Source organism: Osmerus mordax, chromosome 8, assembly GCF_038355195.1.
Source record: "Osmerus mordax isolate fOsmMor3 chromosome 8, fOsmMor3.pri, whole genome shotgun sequence".
NCBI classification, from domain to species: Eukaryota; Metazoa; Chordata; class Actinopteri; order Osmeriformes; family Osmeridae; genus Osmerus; species Osmerus mordax.
This window is the reverse complement of record NC_090057.1, coordinates 3219408-3241194: the sequence shown is the minus strand read 5'-3', so window position 1 is coordinate 3241194 and position 21787 is coordinate 3219408. Positions and strand designations below refer to the sequence as shown.

The 21787-nt window shown below is 44.2% G+C and overlaps 1 long non-coding RNA gene across 1 annotated transcript in view; it reads left to right on the top strand.

Moving 5' to 3' along the window:
- LOC136947385 (uncharacterized) overlaps positions 1 to 21787 on the top strand; it is a 37446-nt gene that overhangs the window by 4288 nt on the left and 11371 nt on the right. Inside the window, exon 2 of the long non-coding RNA XR_010877011.1 lies at positions 3598 to 3666. This is a non-coding gene — a long non-coding RNA (uncharacterized lncRNA). The remainder of the gene's footprint in view (positions 1 to 3597; positions 3667 to 21787) is intronic.

The following is a 21787-nucleotide window of genomic DNA, read 5'->3' as shown; positions in this document are numbered from 1 at the left end:
ATCTGAAATGCAATTACAAATACATCTTGGATATATGGCTATGGATATATAAATTGTTAAGTTAATGTAAACATAACACTACCACCTAATTTACATAGTCCATCTGGGTAGGTAGAAAGCTGGCCATTGAACAGTATCCATAAATCATGCCTTTGTGGGTGGCGTTATTTTAATCTGTAATAGCATTATTTTGCATCCGTTTTTTGTTTTATATGACATGCCGTTTTTAATGGATTAGAACAGCATAAAAAATTTGACAGATTCCAACCATCAAATGTTGTGAATCATGCATGTCATTTTTCGATTTATTCACCGTGCAGGGTCCTGGTAATGCTGTGCAAATACCTAATGCACGATGACAATGTTCATTAATTGTGGTTTCTAATTGATTTATTATAGCATCTGGCAATTAGTAGAATAGATAGCTACGGAAAATAGAAAGAGGGCTTTGAAACGTAGTTATTGCAGTGCTGTTGTCCAGGTAGTACAGTTGTCACCTTCTCTCAGTGGTAATATTGATACACAGTAAATGTGTGGTCGAGAAAATTGCATGTTGACACATTAATTTAAACATGTAGCCGGCAGGCTGAACAATTATGTATATGAAAATGGAACAAATGCTTGCTGATATTAGTCTCTTTTTAATTATTTATTTTTTTCATACTTTTTGCTGAAATGTAGAAGCCGCTAGGAACATGGATCATACTGAAACGTCTGTTCAAGTGGAACTGTAGTTACACCACACTTCATAGCTCGCAATGTAGCATGGTGCAGTGGACTTGAAAACAGGGTAATTATTGCTTACATTCCCAGCCAAAGAAATACATTCTGTGAAATCATAGAAGTAGAGGAATAAACTGTCAGTGTAGTAGCAGGGTTATTGGATTGCCTAGACTAGTAACAATGTTTTTCTGTGCAACTGTTTGGATTCATCCAAGATATAGGCTGGGCCAGAGAAATTCGCTGAAATAAGAAAATAAAAAAACTTGGGTTAACATCAATATAATCTGCTGAGCATGAAATAGTAAAACTATCTTTGTCGTTTCTCTCATGCCTGTGGCTCTTATGGGTGTAATGTCATAGCTTTTCAATGGAAGACATTTTCATTTCTCTGCATTAGTACGAGGCCCAACAATTTCTCTTTCTCTGAACAGAAATTCATTGGCCTTTGGAAAAGTAGCCATTTGATTTTATTAGAAAAAGATTATCTTGGCTTGTCCTCCTAAAGTAAGTCAATAGTCATTTGGTTGACAAACTGGGATACTCTAGCGTTTAAGATACAGATTTGGAGGCAGACAATGCTTTTTATTTATGCCGTTTGAAAGTTTTACAGCTCTAGTTTGTTTGATAAAAAAACGATTGCAAATGGAAAATGTGTGCTAGAGTACAGTAGTGGCTTTTTAACATCAAAGGGATGGGTATTAATGTAAGTCCTCATCTCACAGACTGTAATTGGACTCTGCTGATTGCTGAGCATTTGATTGAGACATACACATTTAAATTAATGTATTATGCCTGCAAGTCTGTTTTGCAGTCAGAAATGTTCTGGACAAAAAATCTAAAAGATCTATTATAATGTGATTTATAGCTTAGCTGTATTTATAGCTTAGCCAGACTTCAAGTTGACAACTTATATATATATTTACAGATTTGTCTTTGCAACAATGAAGCAACTATATAAACTAGAGCGTGTACAATTTCTGGGAAAATTGTGAGGTGTGCTTGCGTCGGTTGCAGCCATGCAAAGTGTTTTTTTTACTAGGCTTTTATCACCTCCAAACCTATTGTATAAAACTAATGTCAAACATCCAAACATTTGGAGAATGACAATATTTTTCATAGGTGGTTGACTACATTGTAAGGAACTGTTGCAACCAAATCCATTGACTCACTATGCGATAAATCATTAAAAGGGGTCTGGGGGGATGTAATATTTCAACTTTCAAACAACAACAAAAAAAAGAACGAAAAATCTACATAAATACAAGAGAAAAATATAGATTGTGCCAAGCCAAAACCAAGCACATCCAATTAGCAATTTTTGGATCCTATACCACTTTCCAAACAAAGATGTGTTCTACAAAACTAAGTCCTTTAATTTCACACTTTAATTTCATCTACTACTTTAACATTCTTTCTCATTATTCATGTCATCCACGGATAACTTTAGCCATAAAGTGTGTATTATCAATTTAGAATATGCAAATTGATGCTCCAAGCTAGAGGAGACTATGTAAATCTATAAGGAAAAGTCAATGAGGTAGTTAATGATCTTGTGTGGTGCCAAGTAATGGAAAACAATGTTAATTTCATGGCAAAGAATGCCATTTTCCTCAGATTTCCCCCCGACATTTGCTAATAAAAGAGAACAGACTCAAAGGGAGGCAGTTAATGTAAACTACGTTTTTGGGAAACTTATTGTCTGTCTTGTTATCAGAATTTACAAATGTCAGGCTTGCTGGCCAGGATTACTATCTCAGTGTTTTGTAAGTTGTTATGGACACCTATGGGGTGAGATATATTGATATTATGTTGCAGTGCATAACAGTTATATTACTGTACTGGCAGACTGTAAAATATTTACAAAATGAAAATAAAATGTAATATCCTGCTTAGTAAGAAGCACAGAGGTAACCTCGATTCTTGCATTCACATCAAAATAGAACTGTAGTGTTCACAAAATGAAAGATTTATCAGTGACTGGGACAATATGTTATCCAACTGCAGTTTGAAGGATTTAAACACTAACCATTGCTGAGTGTGGATTAGATTGTTTTGTGCTAAAAATCACAAAGTTTAATGAGAAAAGGAGATAGGGTTAGAGATAATCAGAGATAAACATTTGTGTATGGCTGCCTCTGGCACTCATTCTCTACTCTGCCACAAACAGATGAATTCTCAATGTTCAAATCCCCCCCCTCTCTCGCGGTCCTACCCTCCTGTCTCCGGGGTGGTGTCATCCCTTAGAGATTGCGTCACTGCGACTCCCAAAGGCAGCCACTGTGGGAAAAGAGTCACACAGTCCTTGATTAGGAACAACAGAGGTGTTGTTTGCCTTACCACAACCCAAGTATTGGAAGTGGCTCATGTACAGAACGGATGATTTAGTAGTCTGCTGATAACGTCAGCTCTCTCAGATCCAGGTGTAATATTAATTGTTGTTTTTCATGTCGGCCCTGTATCCCCAGTGTGTAGCTGCCCTGCCCTGGCTCATTTGTTACGAGTCCCTCAGATCATGTTCAATTCCAGCCATACAACCACTCTGACCTTTGCGTCTCTATATCTGCTCTGGTTTTGACCTCTGCGCGTGCGTCCAGGAAGAATATACTGCCCGAATATGCTGCCCGCTATTGACACATTTAGCTCCATGAGGTACCCCGCCATGCAGAGTCCTTTGTCTGTAGCGCAGGCAAACAATGGCGCCAACAAGAGTTTTTTTGGATTTCACAGCACTCAGCCCAAACGGTGTAGAAGCAAAAATAATTAAAAGATCGTTTTTTTGTGTGAAGAAGAATGGGTCACATGACTGCTCAGATACTAAATGTCAGTGTGTGTTTTCCAGATTTTTCACCAATGGCACTGTTATTGTTTTCACAGGTGAAGACTGCAATACTCAAAAGATCTCATTTGTCTGTGATGAGCATCACCATCCACCAGAGACCAAAGGTACGGTAAGGTATCAAAAGCTCATTATCTCATGTCCCAGTAAACATTTCATTATGAAAGAGAGACATCAAACCACAGAGGGAGAAAATAAATAACTGTGAAATATGATGCACCCAATATTACCGTTCTTAAAACAAACACTGAAATGTGTCGTATAGATTCTACTAGACTGTCTGAAAGACTGATGGTACGTTTTACAGTAGTTGTCTTGTGGCTCTAATGTTATATGAAACAGCAGGCGAAAACTGTTCTCCTCACACATCATTTCATAGTGCATATCAGTCATTGTCATTTGTGCCAGTACAAGTATAATGCAGGAAGGGAGCATATCCTTAGAATTATTCGTTGTAAAAGGTTAAACAGGAGAATACAAGTTCAACTCAGGCATTGATACAGGCAAACCCATAATTATCTATTTTAATTTTAATTTTGTTTACTGGCTGTATATAGTTATACAGGTTAGAAGGAGCTAGATCTTTAATGTTCACATTAGAGTCTGCCTTACGTGAAACACTTGATCCTTTGGTAATTTTTAGTGTGTGTGTTTACTAGTGTGCCTATAGCCTTGCCCTAGTTTGGTGGGGGGTTGAGGGACGTGAATGACTTTATCCACGGTATCATTAATTCTGCTCTGCTTGTCTGGGTCCACAAAGTGACCTATGTCTGTCTTCGTCTGGTCTCCCCCGAACATCTCACAGTCCTGTCAGCAAGCAAAACTCAGTCACCGAGCAATTATGGGTTTAGTGGCCAGTCGTGGGTCATTAAGAGATAGGATTACTGCTGGGCTGGAGGACCCCAGGAATGTGTAGACCCCTCTAGTGGCCTGCTCACCGCTGATGAAATAGAATTGAATTAATGGGGTTGCCCACTGTGAGGCCTGATTAAAACGACACACTCCCTTTGATCCTTGAGCGAGGTGACCAGGCCCAGCCCTAGAGGGACATGAGGGATTGGGGCGTTTTGAGTGTGTGTGTTCTCCATGTGTATGCGTTCTACATGTGTGTTTGTGTGTGTGATGAGGCTGTGTCCGTCCTGGGTCAATGCCTCACTGATTAACACTCCTCATTAAGTGTGCTGGGCCTCAACCTTAGCCAAGGGGCTTCAGGTGTGACCCTGCTCGCTGCTTCCCAAGCTAACGGGGCTAACCAGCTGCGCAGCACAGCAGCTCTCAACCAAGATGACCGACCCAAATTGGAAATGAATCTATGTGCTGGGAAATGAAGTTGCCCCTGCCGTGTTTGGTTGAAAACCCCAGTGTTGTTACAGCAGTAGTTTTTCTTGGGACAGTGCTCTTCACAAATCTGTCAGCCATTCCTACAGTCATCATAATGTTTCGCTTTGCTTCTTGACTTTTGAAAGTAACTGTGGTCTGCGACGTCCCTGCATACAAGCTTGTTTATTGTGTTGTCTGGTGCTCCAGACAGCCATTGGAGCTGTCTGGCGGAATCATTCTCCTGGACAGCTTACATAATGATAGATGACAGGCTCCTGTGTGGAGGAAAACTGGTCTCCTGGTAGCAGACAGAACCAGCCACTCAGCCAGAGGGTCCTGAAGCTTCAGGCCCGCCCGCTCCAACAGTCATGCCAGCAGGGGGCCCTGGTTATGTTGGAGGGTTTAAGGGGTGGTGGTGCTTGGCAATGTTGGAGGGCTTGGTGGTGTGTTTTTTTTTTTTTTTTTTGGGGGGGTGCGAAGGTACTTCCACTTGCCGCTACACCTTAGCCTTGACAGTAGGATAATACTGGATGTGACTTGAGGTACTGTAGCTGTTCCCTGCCGGGTCACCAGATGAGTTAATGTGTTGCCATTAGTTAGTCTTGATTATGCCTACAAGGTGGATTGAATCAACCTTACCCGTGGGTCAGTAATTAGGGAGCAGCTTGGATTAAGCTGGGTGGTCCGCCCTGGCCTGCTGACATGCAGAAAGCCTCTGCTGTACCCTTGAGAAGGATATTTGCCATGATTCAGCTATGTTAGGTACTTAGCTGTGGACAGAACATGATGGGTGTCCACTGCAAAGGTGTCTGCTAAGCTGAAAAGGTAATGATTCTAATGATGTGACCTCCAACGTAGACGCTATGAGGTGCATGTGTGATGTAGTTTCAGATGCTGAGAGCAGGCGGGCATGTGTGTGTGTCTTTGTGTGTGTGTGTCTTTGTGTGTGTGTGTCTTTGTGTGTGTGTGTGTGTCTTTGTGTGTGTGTGTCTTTGTGTGTGTGTGTCTTTGTGTGTGTGTCTTAGTGTGTGTGTGTGTACTGTGCACAATGTTTTTTGAATCCCTCCATCTTTACTGCAACTGCCTCTCCCACCGTCAGTACAACCATTTTCATAATAATAATACAGCTTTCTCTAGTACTCACTAATTTGAAGAATAGGCTTCCTCACACACACAGCCAATGTGTTTACGCCATTATATTGCCGTCACATAAACATTGAAGTATGGGCTGTAACACACCCACAGTGATTTAGACATACAGCCCAGTGGGGACTCAGTGGCCCTTAAGGAAATGGCGACCACCAGGGGCTGTCATACACACACACACACACACACACACACACAGACAATGACACGCACACAGGCCCCCCGTGGGCCAGCACACAGCAGGGGTCTCAACATGACATCTCACCCGGGCCATTGAACCTAATATCTGTGAAGGAGCCGTAGCAGAATGCTAGCACACAGGAATAATCAGCTGCTTTGCAGACCACACATTATTAGCTGTAATAAGGGACTGGGCTTCAGTATAAACATCATCAAGAGTTGTAAAGACACCCAAAGCTGCGTCTAGGGTGATTATCATGTACAGTGCAGTGCAGCAGCTTGCGCTGGTCATTCTCTCCTTTTAAAGAGACTTGATAGAGTGAGGAAGTGAGGGTAGAGTTATTTCCCGGCCAGTGTAAATTAAATAATCCACTTGACTGCTTCAATATTCATAGTGAGCATATGAATGTTTCTTTTAGCAAAGGAATACCATTGCTTTGAACCTCCAAACTCTCTCTTTCTCTACTGACAGTTTGAGAGAAGACAAAAACACACTTACATTATTTGGCAAACTTGAAACTTTGCATGAAAATAACATCATTGACAGAATGACACCTGGTAACAACATTCATGAAGGTTCATATAGTTGTTAGGACAGTGTCATGTCAGTCTTATACATAGCACTTCAAAAAGTGTATTTTATGTTTTGATCTATTTTTATAAGTTATGTGATGTATGTATGAAGTGCCTCATTGTGACTGTGTCTTAAAGATCCTGTAAAGTGGAATTGAAAATGAGTTTTAAGTTCATCACACCACAGAAGAATGTGTTATTAACTACCCATCCAAATTCGAATGAAAAAAAAACACTGACAAGTATGTTAAATTAGGCTTTGAAATCGTGAGATAATCCGCAGTCTTCTCTGCTTGAGACTGGGGGGGCGTGTCGCCTGAAGGAGCTCAAGCTCCGCCCCCTCAAATTTATACAACAGCAACAACAGCAAAACTAGCTAAATCAATTGCAGATATCAGAACAGACCTGCAGTCTCTGAGTGTTTTATGTATTAATTACTTTGTCTTTGCATCATACCAGCTGAGTAACAGAATGCAACCGTCTGTGATCTGACGTAGATAGGTCGCTGTGACGTAGATCGGTCGTGTTTAACCTGAGCTGAAAATGGAAGAGAAACTGTTCAACGGTCTAACTCCACATTTCAGTGCGACAAAGTTTTTGCGCTTTGAACATGCTTTCAGGAACTAATTTCACAGGTATATAATGTACTGAGAAGCAAATCATGGAATTTGCTTTACAGGATCTTTAATTAAATTATAAATCACAAGTAAACACGCAATATGATTCCCTCAGCAAGCAAAGCATCCTAGAGATTTCTTTGATGGTATTTAATGTCTGAAGGACTTCAGGGTAAATCTGTACCTCTGAAGAGTGATGCTTGTGGCTATGAAGTGCTGGGAAGAGTTCATGTTGATCAAGTATTAGCAACAACGGCGCCTGAATGAAAAATAAATAGACATTGTGTGGGAAAGAGATCAAACAAGTTCTGCTTTTGTGATTCCTAAAAGCTGTCATTGGCCATCTGAAACTACTCTGAAGTGCTTTTAATTTATAAACCTCAATTCAATGCCTAGGAGACAATGTTCCCTCCCTCCCTCCCTCCCTCCCTCCCTCCCTCCCTCCCTCCCTCCCTCCCTCCCTCCCTCCCTCCCTCCCTCCCTCCCTCCCTCCCTCCCTCCCTCCCTCCCTCCCTCCCTCCCTCCCTCCCTCCCTCCCTCCCTCCCTCCCTCCCTCCCTCCCTCCCTCTGCCCTGACTGTGTAAACTCACATGGTGTTCTTCTGTGCACAACCATTGTTAAGATATCAAATGTAACATTTTAATAGCTAGCAGCATGCCCTCTTAAATACAATTGTCACTCAAGTCAGCCCACTTGTTTGTGAATGTCAACACAGGATCTATTTCCCTGTGCATCTTGACAGAAGTTGTGACGTTGAATTGATTTTACTCTGGACATCTGTATTCTGTCTTTGTAGAGGCCTCACAGTGTAATTGCCCTTTCAGACCATGTTGGTCTACTATGAGTATCCTATAGTACATCACATACTAAATCACTTACTGTTATAAGATGACTATCAGTGTAGATGATGCATGTGGTTTTCCTTACGTCATGGCTTTTTGTAGCTTCAGCCTGCGTAAGAAAGGGACATTGCTTCGGTATGGGACTTGACCTGTCCATGGACGACAGGGGACTTTTTCTTTTCAGCCATAATCAGTGTTGCCACAGTGACAGTCCTATAGAACAAGGTTTCAGCCTTGTTCTTGATCAGTCAGACTTAGAGCGTAACAGCCGGGGATCTGAACAGCCTGGATGGTCTGTGGTCTCTGTGGAGGAGGACACGGGCTATGCCCTCTGTGTGAATAGTACGTCTTCATGTTCGTTCCACTCCTCTCCTCTAACTAGCGGATGTCCGCCTGTAAAATTAATTTCCCAGCAGGGTCTCTTATCAATGCATTCCAATGTTCTGTTTGATCATTCATGGTCAACCTGTCTGCCCGAGTGATATTTTACATTAAATTAATTGTGAGTATTAGCTGCCAAAGTATTATTGCATATCTCCCCATGTTGACACAGGTTTCAATTGCCAGCTGCAGAGTAAAACTCATTACCGAGCCTATCTCCAGCCTACATGTGTAGGGTTAGTCTCTGTTTTATGGTCTTTTCCACTGCTGTTCACAAGCGTGACTAAGGCACTGAGGTCGGCCTGTATGGAGACTGCTGGAGAGCAGGAAGAGTTATGGCAGTATTAAACACAGTCCACAGGCTCAGTATTCAACCACCAGCCTTGCAGTAAAGACAAACATCTTTGAGACGTTGTGTGTTTGTCGTGAGACTAATATGAAACACTGAACATGACACTCATGTAAATGGTTGACATTCGGATGGTCAGTTCATTTCAGTCACACACTCACAGGTCACACACCACATTGCCGTCTCTACTGGGTCAGATGGGTCAGATGGCTGAGCGGTTAGGGAATCGGGCTATTAATCAGATGGTTGCCGGTTCGATTCCTGGGCTGTGAAAAATGACGTTGTGTCCTCGAGCAAGGCACTTCACCCTACTTGCCTCTGGGGAATGTCCCTGTACTTACTGTACGTCGCTCTGGATAAGAGTGTCTGCTAAATGTAAATGTGTCACACAATTTGTTAAAATAGTGTACCACCAAACAAAATCTAAATGCTTTATAGTCAACATTTATCTGGCCAAGAATCATAGCTAAGGGATTTTGAACCCCTGATTTTGTACTGGTCACACTGGCGATAGAGAGGGCCCCAAAGAAACACTGTTCTACTGTGTAGGTTCACAGCTAGTCCATTTGCTCCGTGTGTTGCGCCATTTAAGATCCACACATAGATTTATGGACGCGTCACATATGCAGTGCAGATGTCAAAAAGACGATATAGGGGGAAAATAAGTCTGCCCTGGTCAGAGGAAGGCACATTCCTACTCTGTATGGACTTTCACTATATAGTGTCCCCCCAACCTTTCTCCAGCATGCTTTCAGACCAGTCAAGCAGAACAACCGTCTGTGCTTTTTAACCCTCTATATTCTTGGCACTCTGCTACACAGATTTCATACGGGCACAGCTGTCTTTGCAGTCCTTTTATAAAATATGACACCATGGCTTGTAAAGTTGTTTTTGAGAGGAGAAAAACTCCAGCTGATTTTACTTTGAAGAACCAATTTTATATATAGATATATTATTTTTTTATCAAACCAGCTGTGTAGAGTTGTGCGTCACAGCGATAAGGTGTGAGGTCTGAGTTGAGATGAGACACATGCTGGGTGAAGTATTCTTCAGAGGCTAGGGGGGCAGGTGTACAGACAGCAGACAACATTGGAGGAGAGCACTCAATGCTGCAGACACTGAGGCCCGTAATGACCTGTCAGGTGGATGAAAGAAAAATGGTAAGGATCACAGAGAGAACAGTCAATACATAGATTATGACCCTCCTTTTTGTTGTCGGCTGTTGCGGCCCTGTTGAAGCTTGAATCCGCTTGAATTTCGCTCGCCTTGTGTGCCTCGAAATCATTGTCATATTACTTTATAGAAATACTTTATAGATTGTCAAATATCATAGCATCAGTCAATCATCCATTTCTGAGATTTGACATATCAGTAAATCACATGACTTCTTGTGTTCCATCACCAGCTGACCCTGCAGCAATGCATCCTGGGATTGATTGACACATGCCCTGTTTCCTGACAGCTGACTGGTGTGATTGAAGCTGCTCTGTCTTACATAATCACTCTAAATCAGATTTAGAGGTACGGTTCAGGGGCTATTTCAACTCAGACATACTAATATGTTTTTATGAGATTTCCAGTAATCTTGTTTTCTTTTTGATTGCTGGTGCACATCTGTCACTCCCCCCTCCCCCCTCCCCCCTCTGGGAGGGCTGTTCCAGACATTCCTGTCCACCGTGTTGGGTCCGCTATAGCTGTGTCAAGGACGTCTCTCCCGAGGGAGCGGCCTGGGTCACTGCCATGTGAGCGCTGTCCCAACTGTCACACCACGCCAGCCTACTCATCTTTTCTCCTCTTCATCTCTCTCATTCTCTCCCTCTCTCTCAATCACTCTGTCTCTCATTTCAGAACCTTCTTTTTTCTGTTCCCATTTTGGCCAATTGCGGGCTGAAAGGGCTTGTTTTGGCTGTGATCAATAGCCATTACAGCAGACAGACAGAGAGACCAGGAGAGAGACTGTGCTTTCCTTGTCGGTCCAGTCCTTCCTGATGCCTGTCATCTCACTTAATTGCTTTGCTAATATCATCTCTCCGCCTGGATGTAGGTCAGTCAGGCCTCACTGCCAGAACCAATGCTCTGTGAAGCTATCTTTCCCCCCACTCCTCCACCTCCCTCTCCCTCCATCTCTTTATTTGTGTCTCTCAGAATTCAAAAGATGCACAATACATTTAGTTATTTAGCAGACGCTCTTATCCAGAGCGACTTACATAAAGTACAGGGACAGTCCCCCAAGGCAAGTAGGGTGAAGTGCCTTTCCCAAAGAAACACCATCATTTTGCATGGCCGGGGAATCGAAACAGCAGCCTTCTGATTACTAGCCCAATCCCCTAACCGCTCAGCCATCTGACTCCCACAATGCAACCGATGCATTGTTTGATTATTGACATAATTTGTGTCTGAGCTTTTTCGTTGTTGTTGAACAACTTAGCAAACCTTTATTTTCTCTTTACTCTTAAAACTAGATTTTGGTTGTCGAACAGAGTTGTGATATTGCCTTTAGAGTAAAGGGTTATGGGTTTTTCAGAGCCTTGTGTTGTGGCTAAGTATGTGTCCAACAACTGTAGTGCCCTAATGTTATTACTTAAAAGTTACAGTACAGCTTGGATTGCTTAACTCAAAAGCAACAAAGCAACAAAAAGCACACATTATTAAAAAAAATCGTCATTTGATGTGCTCAACAATTAAATCATCCAGGAAAGCAATATCCTTCCCAGTGTGAGCAGAGCTGACTAGAAGGACAAAACAGACTATAAAACTACAGCGCCATGTCTGCAAGCTTCTCTGAGGCCAGCTTTAGGAGCTATTGTACAGCTGCCCAGCTGTTTACCACAGCAGAGACTACAGGCAGCCATCTTAAACAACCTCACCGAGCATAGACGAGGATCAAGGGGCTTGTAGTTCCGTGGAGGCAGCAGGGCCCAAGGCCAGCTACTGTCATGGCTTCATACTTTCCTCTGCTCCTGGTTTAATGGCGCATGAGAGGGACGAGGTGTGCTGCTTTGGCCTCTGCCCCAACCCCAGCCCCGTCAACACCCCTAGACCTAGCCCCAACCCCAGCCCCGTCAACACCCCTAGACCTAGCCCCAACCCCAGCCCCGTCAACACCCCTAGACATAGCCCCAACCCCAGCCCCGTCAACACCCCTAGACATAGCCCCAACCCCAGCCCCGTCAACACCCCTAGACATAGCCCCAACCCCAGCCCCGTCAACACCCCTAGACATAGCCCCAGCCCCTATCCCTGCCCCATGCTGTAGCCCTAACCTCCAGTCCTAGCTCTAACCTTTTTAATCAGCCTCCCTAGCACAAGCCACAGCCATACCCATAGCCACAGAATGAACCACAGCAACAGCCGTGGTCACCAACTGGATGGTGTGTTTGTCTGGCCTCTCCCCATCCTTTGGAACTACCAGGCCGGATATCGAGCAGCCGAAGACGCCAGTAGAGAAGGAGCCGTCCAGCATGCTGCCAGACCAGCATGGCTGTCCCCGAATCGCTCCCACAAAGAGTCTATTTTAACAGCCCCCCCCCCCCCCCCCCCTGAGAAAAGGTACTGTCTCTGTTCTCTGCCTCCAGGTGCTTTGTGACAGAGGACCCCATCCACATGTAAAACCTCACACCGGCCCCAATCGATGCCCAGAGGTAGTTCTTACACCCTGAGGCTCCCAGCCTGTGGGAACATATGGAGTGTAAGCTTAGGTCGAGCTGAGAGTCCGAGCTGTGGGCTCAGAAGCCCATCTCTCTGGCGAGTCATAATCGTGTGTCTTTTGGCCCCCGGTTGCAGATTCCAAAGACAATCCGCCCGAAACTCCTCTTGATCGTAGAGAGTGAAAGTCCAGCTGTCACCCAAACTCTGTATTTATTTTGGAGAGTTCCTGCGAGCTGAACTCAAGCCTGGCTTGCGGGCAACATTGAGGGCCTGTCGTTTTTGAGCTCTGAGACACAGGGGCTTGGTGATCTGTGGTGCGCCAGGATCTCAGAGATATGTTGGGTTACTGTCAGATCACATCCATGTGCTCCAACACTCATTTTACAGTTATTGATTTATTTTCTGGTTGTGACGTCACTGATTTGATTACTTCTACTCCTAAATGAAATGGTTGCACTGGCCCTAGGTACAATGTCAACAGTAAAACATAGCACAGATGCTATTTGCTCATTGTTTTATTCCACTATCCATTTACAAACACACACTCATAGCTCTCTGCTGTCCTGCTCTCATGCTGATTGGCTACGTCGTGTCTGGTAGCAGTATTTCCTCCAGTCACTTTAGCGAGGAAGCACCATCTGCACGACGGTCTCTCTCTCTCTGTCTCTCTCTGTCTCTCTCTGTCTCTCTGTCTCTCTCTCTCTGTGTCTCTCTCTCTCTCTCTCTCTCACTGTTTCCCTCACACTCCAGATCCCATTCAGATGTGAATGCCAAAGCAATCAGATCGGGAGGCACTGACATGTACACTCAGAGGTCGAATTTGCGAGTCAAATTTCCCCTTTGCTATTCTGCATCCTGGTAAACAGATTTTGAAGATGAATTTGTCGAGTGGTTCCTTTTCACCCTGTGAGGCCGGCGCCGTTTGGGGAGGAAATGCCAGGATCTGATGGTGGGAGATGATGACAAGGCTCTATTTAGGATGATCTTTTCACTGCTTCTGTAATAGCTTCATCTATATTCATGTGTGTATTTGTCTGTTGTAGGTTGCTATTCATGCATGCTGTACCCCGATTGTCGGTGTGTCGTTTCTGACAATTCCAAATGACTCTGTCAGTCAGCGGCCACAAGCAGCTTCACCAACAAAGGGGCGAGGAATGGAAGTCGTTCCCTGTTCTGACAAAAGCCAACAAGCTGAAGCATAGGAAAGATTTGTACCTCCTTTGAGGCAATTCTTAGCGTTGCCTGGATTACAACAAACTATGCTTCCCCACTGTGCGTGCCGTGGTGCAAGGCGCCTCCACATGTCTTGCAATCAATCTTCAATCATTTTGATATGTAGGCCTGTGGGGAGATATGAAATAACTGGTGGAAAACGGACCAGTGGTGTAATCATGTTATAGAAAGACATTTGTAGAAAAGCATCGTCTTTTAGGTTGTTTTATAAGTGGCTAGGCTGGATGGGAAGCTTCATTCCCCTGGAAAAGTCGTGTGATGGTCCCCAAAAACAATAATCGGCTCTAAGTGAGATAGTATCGGACTCCCTCTGTCTAATACACACGCAGGGGAGATTTTATTGAGGAGATCAAAACGATTCAACCGTTTAAAGAATGTTCAGAAGCATGTGTGCCGAGGTAATGAATTCAACAGATGTGCAACGCTGAAATCCACGTTGATCATTTTGATGGTCATTTTAGGATGAGGTTTAGGACAAACAAAACCAAATAAAATCCCTTCATTACCGCTTCATGTGGTTTGGAAAAGGAGGCCATGTTGAAATATTGTTGGGCTTTAAAGAGCTCCCTCACAGTCTTGCACCCTGTTTGCTCCCCAGCTAAGAATAGGATGCACCGCACATGAACAGCAACACTTGGGATTGCGTCCTTATTTAATCAAACAGTATGAGACATGCATCTTTATCCACTTTGGCTAACCAGGCACATATTGACAAATCTGAATCATATTATAGTGCAGGAAATTAGCTGTGAACTGCCCCAGAGATATTGCCTGACAAAGCCCACAGTCTTGATACTCCTGTGTCTCTGCAGCACCCATATATCCAGGCCATGTTGGCTAATATTTTTATGATTGTGTTAATTGGAGTGACCAGTCATTAGAGCTTGTTTTATCACTGCTGCTGGCCTTTTAACGGTTCGCTCCGAGTGGGTTAGGCAATGAGTCATGTCGGCTAAGGACAAGTGGCTTCCTCCATGACTCAAGTCCTCAGCATAACCTAATTTCCCTCCTCAGACCAGACGAAGGAACGAAAGAACCTTCATATTAACTTTGTTTGTGAACCTCACAGGCATTCTTCACAAAAGATTGCGTCTGTTACAGAATGGTATTTCAGCTTTTGAGTCAGGGCCGTGTCCTTTCAGGCACAAGCCAATGCATATGGACGTAATCAGGGTTCTAAATTAACTTTTTTGTTCACCAGCCAAGTTACCAGCCAATCAGAATTTCCACTAGCCAAATTCTTTCCGGTGAAAATAAGAACAATTATGAGTTTCACTGAATGAATTTGATCATTTTATTAACATTGTTGGCATGAAAAACACAGAAAATGAAGTAAAATGAAGCACAGAAGTATGATGCAAGGGTATGTGAAATCACCAACACGTGACTAAGTAAGGACACGATTTATTGTAAATGGCTAAAACGTCCATTCGCGTCATGATGAGATTGACTCCTGCCCATGCATTTACAGTAACGTTTTGTCCTAAGCAGGCATTAATTAAACTGACCTAATATACTCTTTATTAAGAACAGTGTATTTACATTACACGAGACTGTGTCAGTAGTTAAGCAACATATTTTTTCTTATGCGTAGACTATATGCGGCAATCCTTACAAAACATGACAACATTTTCATTGTCAAACACAAGCCATTCTCGACCCGTCAGCCATTTGGCATTACATTTACTTTTCTTCGTTTCTCTAGTGCTATCAATATCCTCATCCCCTGCCTCGTTCTTCTTCTCGCCCCCAGAAGTTTGTCCTAACCACCGCCGCATTAAGTTAAATTTTTACTTTACTTTACTACTCTAGCTAGCTCTTATTACCTCCTATGATCCGCTATGCTTCGTTTTACTTCTTCCTTGTGTTTTCTGGTGGACGCTCCGTTCGTTTCCACGGTTTCTCGCGCCGATTTTACTTCAACTGCGCGCAGCCAATGGGCGTATAAAACGTTATCACGTAGCATTACGGCACAGTGTTCATGGGAAACTTAGGAAGTACTGCCAGGGGGATAAATGACCGAGAACCATGACTAGAACAGAGCCTTATGTATCATTCATCTAATGCCTCATGTATCACCGACCGAACTGGCTAGTGAGTTTTTATTAACACCCGCCAAAATGAATTTTAACCCGCATTTGGCGGGTTGGCTGGTGTTAATTTAGAACCCTGGACGTAATACAATTCGACGTTTCGCTTCGCCTGGCATTGAATCATACCTTGAAGGTTTGGAACGGATTTCATGAAAACTGATTTTATAAAAAAGAAAAGAGTGATAGGGTTAAAAATAAATAAGCCCTAGCCCAATTGGATGCATGACACTTTTACTATGTTGTATGCTGTGCCTGTTACTTTAAGCCTTCACTCTACTTTAAGATATGGTATGAGATTCACCAACCAATTTTCAGTTTATTACTGCTGTGTCCAGCCAGTCCCTGATAAGATTAACAAGAGTCTGTAAATCATTGCAGAAGAGAGACAGAGGTGAGGTGGTCAGTGGCTGGGCAGCAGTGTTCCACCAATGTGCCCTGCGTCTGTTGAAGTAGTGAGTCATGCTTTACTACTGGGCCGGGCACATAGGCTTGAGAAAAGGGAGGTGTTAGAAATGGCCTCCAACCACTGACACCAGGGCTGTGTTTCCCGATAACGATGGATCGTAGCAACGATCGAGCAAAAAACTAAACCATCGTTATTTCTTATGTGCGTTTCCCAAACATGCTCGTAAGGAGTAGGCAAATCTACGCTATTTTCAAGAGACACTTTAGCTATGATGGCTTTGGAAACGGCCCGTAAAACTAAGATTTGTCGTACGATGGATTCTACGATCAACTTAGGCTTACGACGCTTTCGGGAGACGCAGCTCAGGTCAGTTGTTCCATGTTGGCCCTGGTGGTAAAGGTCAGAAGGTTCGGTAGATGGGCTCCTGCATCGGTGGAGAAGGCCATCTCTTTCCTCCAGCTACGGCGAGAGGAAGGAGTCGGCCTGCCCAGTTCCTTTCCCCTTGACGGATCTTGGCAGCCTGCCACGGAACTTTGGGGGGGAAGTTGCCCGGGAAATGCACTGAACCATGTTGTAGTCTTGTATTCCAATCATTTTTAAATGTTTTTATTTTATTTTTTATATATGAACTTGTTACTTCTTTAATCTTTGTAGAGAGGAGTGTGAGGATTGTCGCAGTGAAGTGTTTTGGAATTTGATCAGCTTTCATGTACGACAGTGACTTTCTCAGTGTAGCAGCAAGAGGACTTTGACAATGACAAATGGCAGCATGACGCGCCCACACACACACACACATAAGGAACAAACACACATACAGCATACAGTCTTGATTTATTTTTGTATGCAGTGATCAAAACGTATTAGTGTGAATTATTAGATCTTGACTTTCAAGCAAAACAATATCTCTGCTCCACTGGATAAATGGACTCCCAGTAAGTATAAACATAATTTACGATCTAATCAGTGAGAATGGTGGTTCCAATGCCCAGGTGTTGGTTGGTGAGCCCTAAGCTTCAGCAGCGTGATCAGTCAGCAGACGTAACGTGAGACCCAGCGGCAGGCAGCTGCGTTCAGATGTCCGAGCGTGTACATGACGAGCCTCTGAAGCTGTAATCCTGGCAGGTACGTCAGTAGTACATGGTGTCTGTGTGGGTTGCTGTGATTCAGATAAACTGTCTGAAATCAATAACTGTGCTCAGGCACAGAGACGGCAGCCCTTGCCTCCTTTCCAGCCTTTACCTTCAAAAGGTCAGACACCAAGTGTCTTCAACTACACATCGTTTACAGCGTCCTTCTCCAGGCTCTAATGATTCAAACTGAGTTTGATGTCTAAAGGCTACTGTCTGTGTCTCTTGCATTTCTCTTTGATTAGCTCTGAGATCTTCGGTCCAAGATCACATGAATAGATGCTGGTGTCTTTGACTGGCAGGTAATGCTCACAGCCTCTCCTTCTAGTCAGAATTAGAGTGACTGTCCCCTGTCTGATGGCAGGTAATTACCTGAGATTGTTTCTCTCTCCTTGTTGTGTTTGCTGGTAGTCGCAAAGCAGCTTTATTTTGGAGAAGAACGTTTCTGTAGGAATTCTGGAGCCTGAAAATAACACCAAATTGACGTACGTGTGATTTGAGGGACTTATTGAGTTGGCAATTAATTTTTTAATGAAGGTAACGGTTCTTATGTCATTGTGACCCTAACATGGTGACCTGGTGACTAAATGTAGCGTAACATTTCTCCCACTCGTTCATTTTCATTTCAACTTTAATCTTATCTGTGTCATTACAATGGGCATTAGTGAGAAACAGATTTTCTGTTTTTTTCCGTCTTTATACATGTGCCTTGCTACTTGACGCCCTCACTAAACTGCTTTCAGTCCCTCCTTTGTCAAATAAATCAAGGGAGTGGGAGGGAGATTTGATGAGAGTCACATGTTTATTGAGCGATAGTTTGATGATAATAACAGATCAGAGATTGACCTTGGCGGCGTCCAGATCCATTTTCCTATATGAGAACAGGGAGAACAATCAACATCCTGCTCTCCTGTACAGCAATCTGCTGAAAAACTACTGCACAGGGAGTGGGTGGGAGAGGAAGAGAGAGGTGTGAGGAAGAGGAGGAGAGAGAGAGAGAGAGAGGGGCCGTGGAGCCAGAGCTACCTCTTATTTTTCTCCTTCGTTCGTTCGCCAAGCACATCCGAGAACCCGGGAGGATTCTCCAGCCAGAGGGGTCGCTCATCAAAATGGCCGCCGCCTGATCGTTCAATAATAACCCCATCAACAGCTCTCCCACTATGTTTGTTTATTTTCCGTAATGAGCCGTTAGATTTGAACCCTAATGTTACCAGTGATTGGTTCAGCGGTCGAAAATGAATATGAATGATGATAATTCTAAGGGGAGGCACATAATTGGTTGAAAATACCACAAGCTTTACCACTCTGGGGCTTTAAACATCCTCATTACTAATGGCAATGGAAATCCTGCCTGGAAACAGAAACCCATGTCAGAACGAACGGCCCGCTCCTCGGAAATGATGGAATTTGTGTTCATGTAAGTGAATCTCACAGATATTTATTTCCCCTCATAGCAGTTTTCAACTTAATTAGATGGTCACAAGCCAGCTAGTCACGACCATAACTTTAGGAATGTAGATGTCATATTCCTACCGTTCTTAGTCTGTCACTCTGCCAGTAGTTGTGACATTCGGCTTTATGAAATGGCATTTGTGACACGTGCTCACAGAATAGATGTAATATATTCCCCCCAATTGGCTCGTCTAGGTATCAGGCTAACAGACAGCTGCTGTAAAGGATGTATGCACCAGGCCTTCTCAGTCTGTCACAGCTCTGTGGCTGCACAGTTATCACACCCATGCTGGAGTGAGGAGGAACCCCTGGCGTTGGATTGCAGCAGGTTTTTTTTTCTCCAGGCCTGTGGGTGGATCTTCTGCTCTGTTTTATCACCTGTGTACACCCGTTTCTCCTCTGCCTGTCGTTGTGCTTTGTGGCTGCGTGATTTTATAACGTAGAGGGTTGTGGATGGAAGTGGGCCCGTGCATGTATGGTCCTTCACTTATTTATGATCTTGAGCAAATTGGAATTCTTAAGAATATCAGAAATTGTGTATGCTGATTTTTCGTAATGGTCTCCCATTGTAGTTGTATAACATGTAGGCCTGTTTGTTTTGTAATGGCAGGCTAATAGTTCAACATTGTTTTGCGTTCGGCACCTCAGTCTCTCTTTTTTCCACAATAGATTATAGAATAATTTGATTACACAGTCTTTTTATATATTTTTTTAATGTGTTTTTTAATGAATGAGTTTTATGTGTGATTCCAAAATCACACCTTTAGCGGATTGGAAAATCTCATGTTCACAGCCATGCTGAGTCCAGTCGGGCCTTTAATTGCTGTCACATACAGCAAGCTTCACTCTGGGAGATCCATGTGCTTGTTCCTTCTCTCCCAGGAAGCCTGCCTCGCTCTCCCTATCTCTGCCCACTGATATGGCCTCATTCTTCATCCCACGTTCTTACACCTTCCTCCGAGAACCTCTCCACCACACATATTCACACCCATGCACACACACACATATAAACGCACACTACACACACTGCACACACACATAGCCAACACAAACACGCATATATACTATATACGTGTGTACCCACACAGGGGAGAGGAAAGGGAGATGGAGTGAAAGAGAAGGGGGGGGGGTGAAAACTGGTGTGAGGGAGAGTGGAATAAAAAGCAAGAAGGTGAGAGATGAGACCGGGTCTTGTGGACTCCCTAATGAGAAACCACCATGTCCAGTCCTCCATGCTGCTCTGCTGGTGCTGCCCTGCTTCTCTCCAGGGTCTGAAGGACACCGGAGCGCCCTCTCCTGCCCTCCTCCCTGCAACCATGCCCTCGTTATCACCCCATAATTAGCCCATCCTCTCCCCTAATCAGATAGCTGCTGTCTGCGGAGACTGCCGCACGCCGGGGGAGACGGAAGGGTTAGGAGGCTGAAGGCAGGCCCCGCCACACTGCTCTTTAGAACCCAGATCCAGTTAGCCAGAGGTAAATGAGGGCCTGTCAGTCTGTCTTGGTACTCTGTTGTTGTTGTGTGTGTGTGTATTGGAGAGTGTGTTTGTGTATTGGAGTGTGTGTGCGTCACACGGAATGTGTGTTTGTGCGTTAGTGTGTGATAGAGTGAGAGAGAGTGTGTGTATGTGTATATTGGAGTGTGTGTGTGTGAGAGAGAACGAGCGTGTGCGTGAGGCGGAGAGTGCGCTCCCCACCTCACTCCCACCAAAGAAACAAGTCGGCCCTTCCCGTGTCCGCTGAGGGTTCCCAACACGGGCGAGCAGTTTCCCGCTCATAAAGCAATCATCTCCAGCCCCGCCCTCCCTCACACGCCCCCCCCCCCCCCTCAGCGTGCAGGGTGCTGACTCGGCACCGCATATGGAGAGTGACTCCCCCAAGCAAGACGTTATTGATTTGCCCTGTTTGTAAGAGGGAAATGTTCCAAAACCTCTCAGGCCAATTCTGCACCAGCAAGCACGCAGGGGTGTGTGTGTGTGACGGGCACACGACACCTCGCACCACTGAGGACGAAAAGAGAAACGCGAAAAAACGCTTTTGGTTCCACCTGCTGCTGTGATGCCACGTCAGGTAGCCGTGCCTTAAGGAGGGAGCGGAGATTGGGTGTTTAGTGATAGTGGGGATGTCTATCAGTGTACACCTCCTCCCTCCTCCAATGGAATAGTCCCCTAGTTCAGAGAACACTTTGGAAGCTGCGGTTAACTATCTTCCCAGGATTCAGGAGAAGATGACAATTAAGGCAGGCGGTTTGAGTCTCGCTTCATGTTCTGTATGAAGATCGAACTTCATTAGGAGTATTTTCTTGTGTAATTGTGCTCTGGTATGGGTGTACATTAAAGCACTATAGACTGGTCATTACAAAGCTCATGAAGACACACACACACACACATTAGACTTAAATATTGTCCCCGGCCAGTGAACTACATCATTGCTTCATTTGGTTCAAACTCCAGAGCGCAGGAGTCATTTATCTACATAGTGTGTGTCTAACCTCCGGGTTACACACCCGCCACCACCGGGAGAAATCAATGACTCAGTGTACGACACAGAGAAGTGGAGAACTGAGTCATCGATTTGTTATTTTATCATCCCTCTCAGTCGTTTACTGTTCATATGGATAATTTACTCTTTAACACTTTTGGTTTATTTTAGGAGATGTGTTTTCTTCTCTGCAAATTTCCCATGCGCTCTACTTAACAGAACCAAAAGGAAGTGTTTAGGCACCGTAATTCCAAGCATCTCTCCACTGGCGTGTGAGAGGCCGGGAGATCAGGTACGGCTCCACCGGGGACGCCCTGCCGGCTCAACGATGACAGGGACGTGTCTGACAGCTCCGTGTCTGGTTTCCCCTCTCACCCCTCC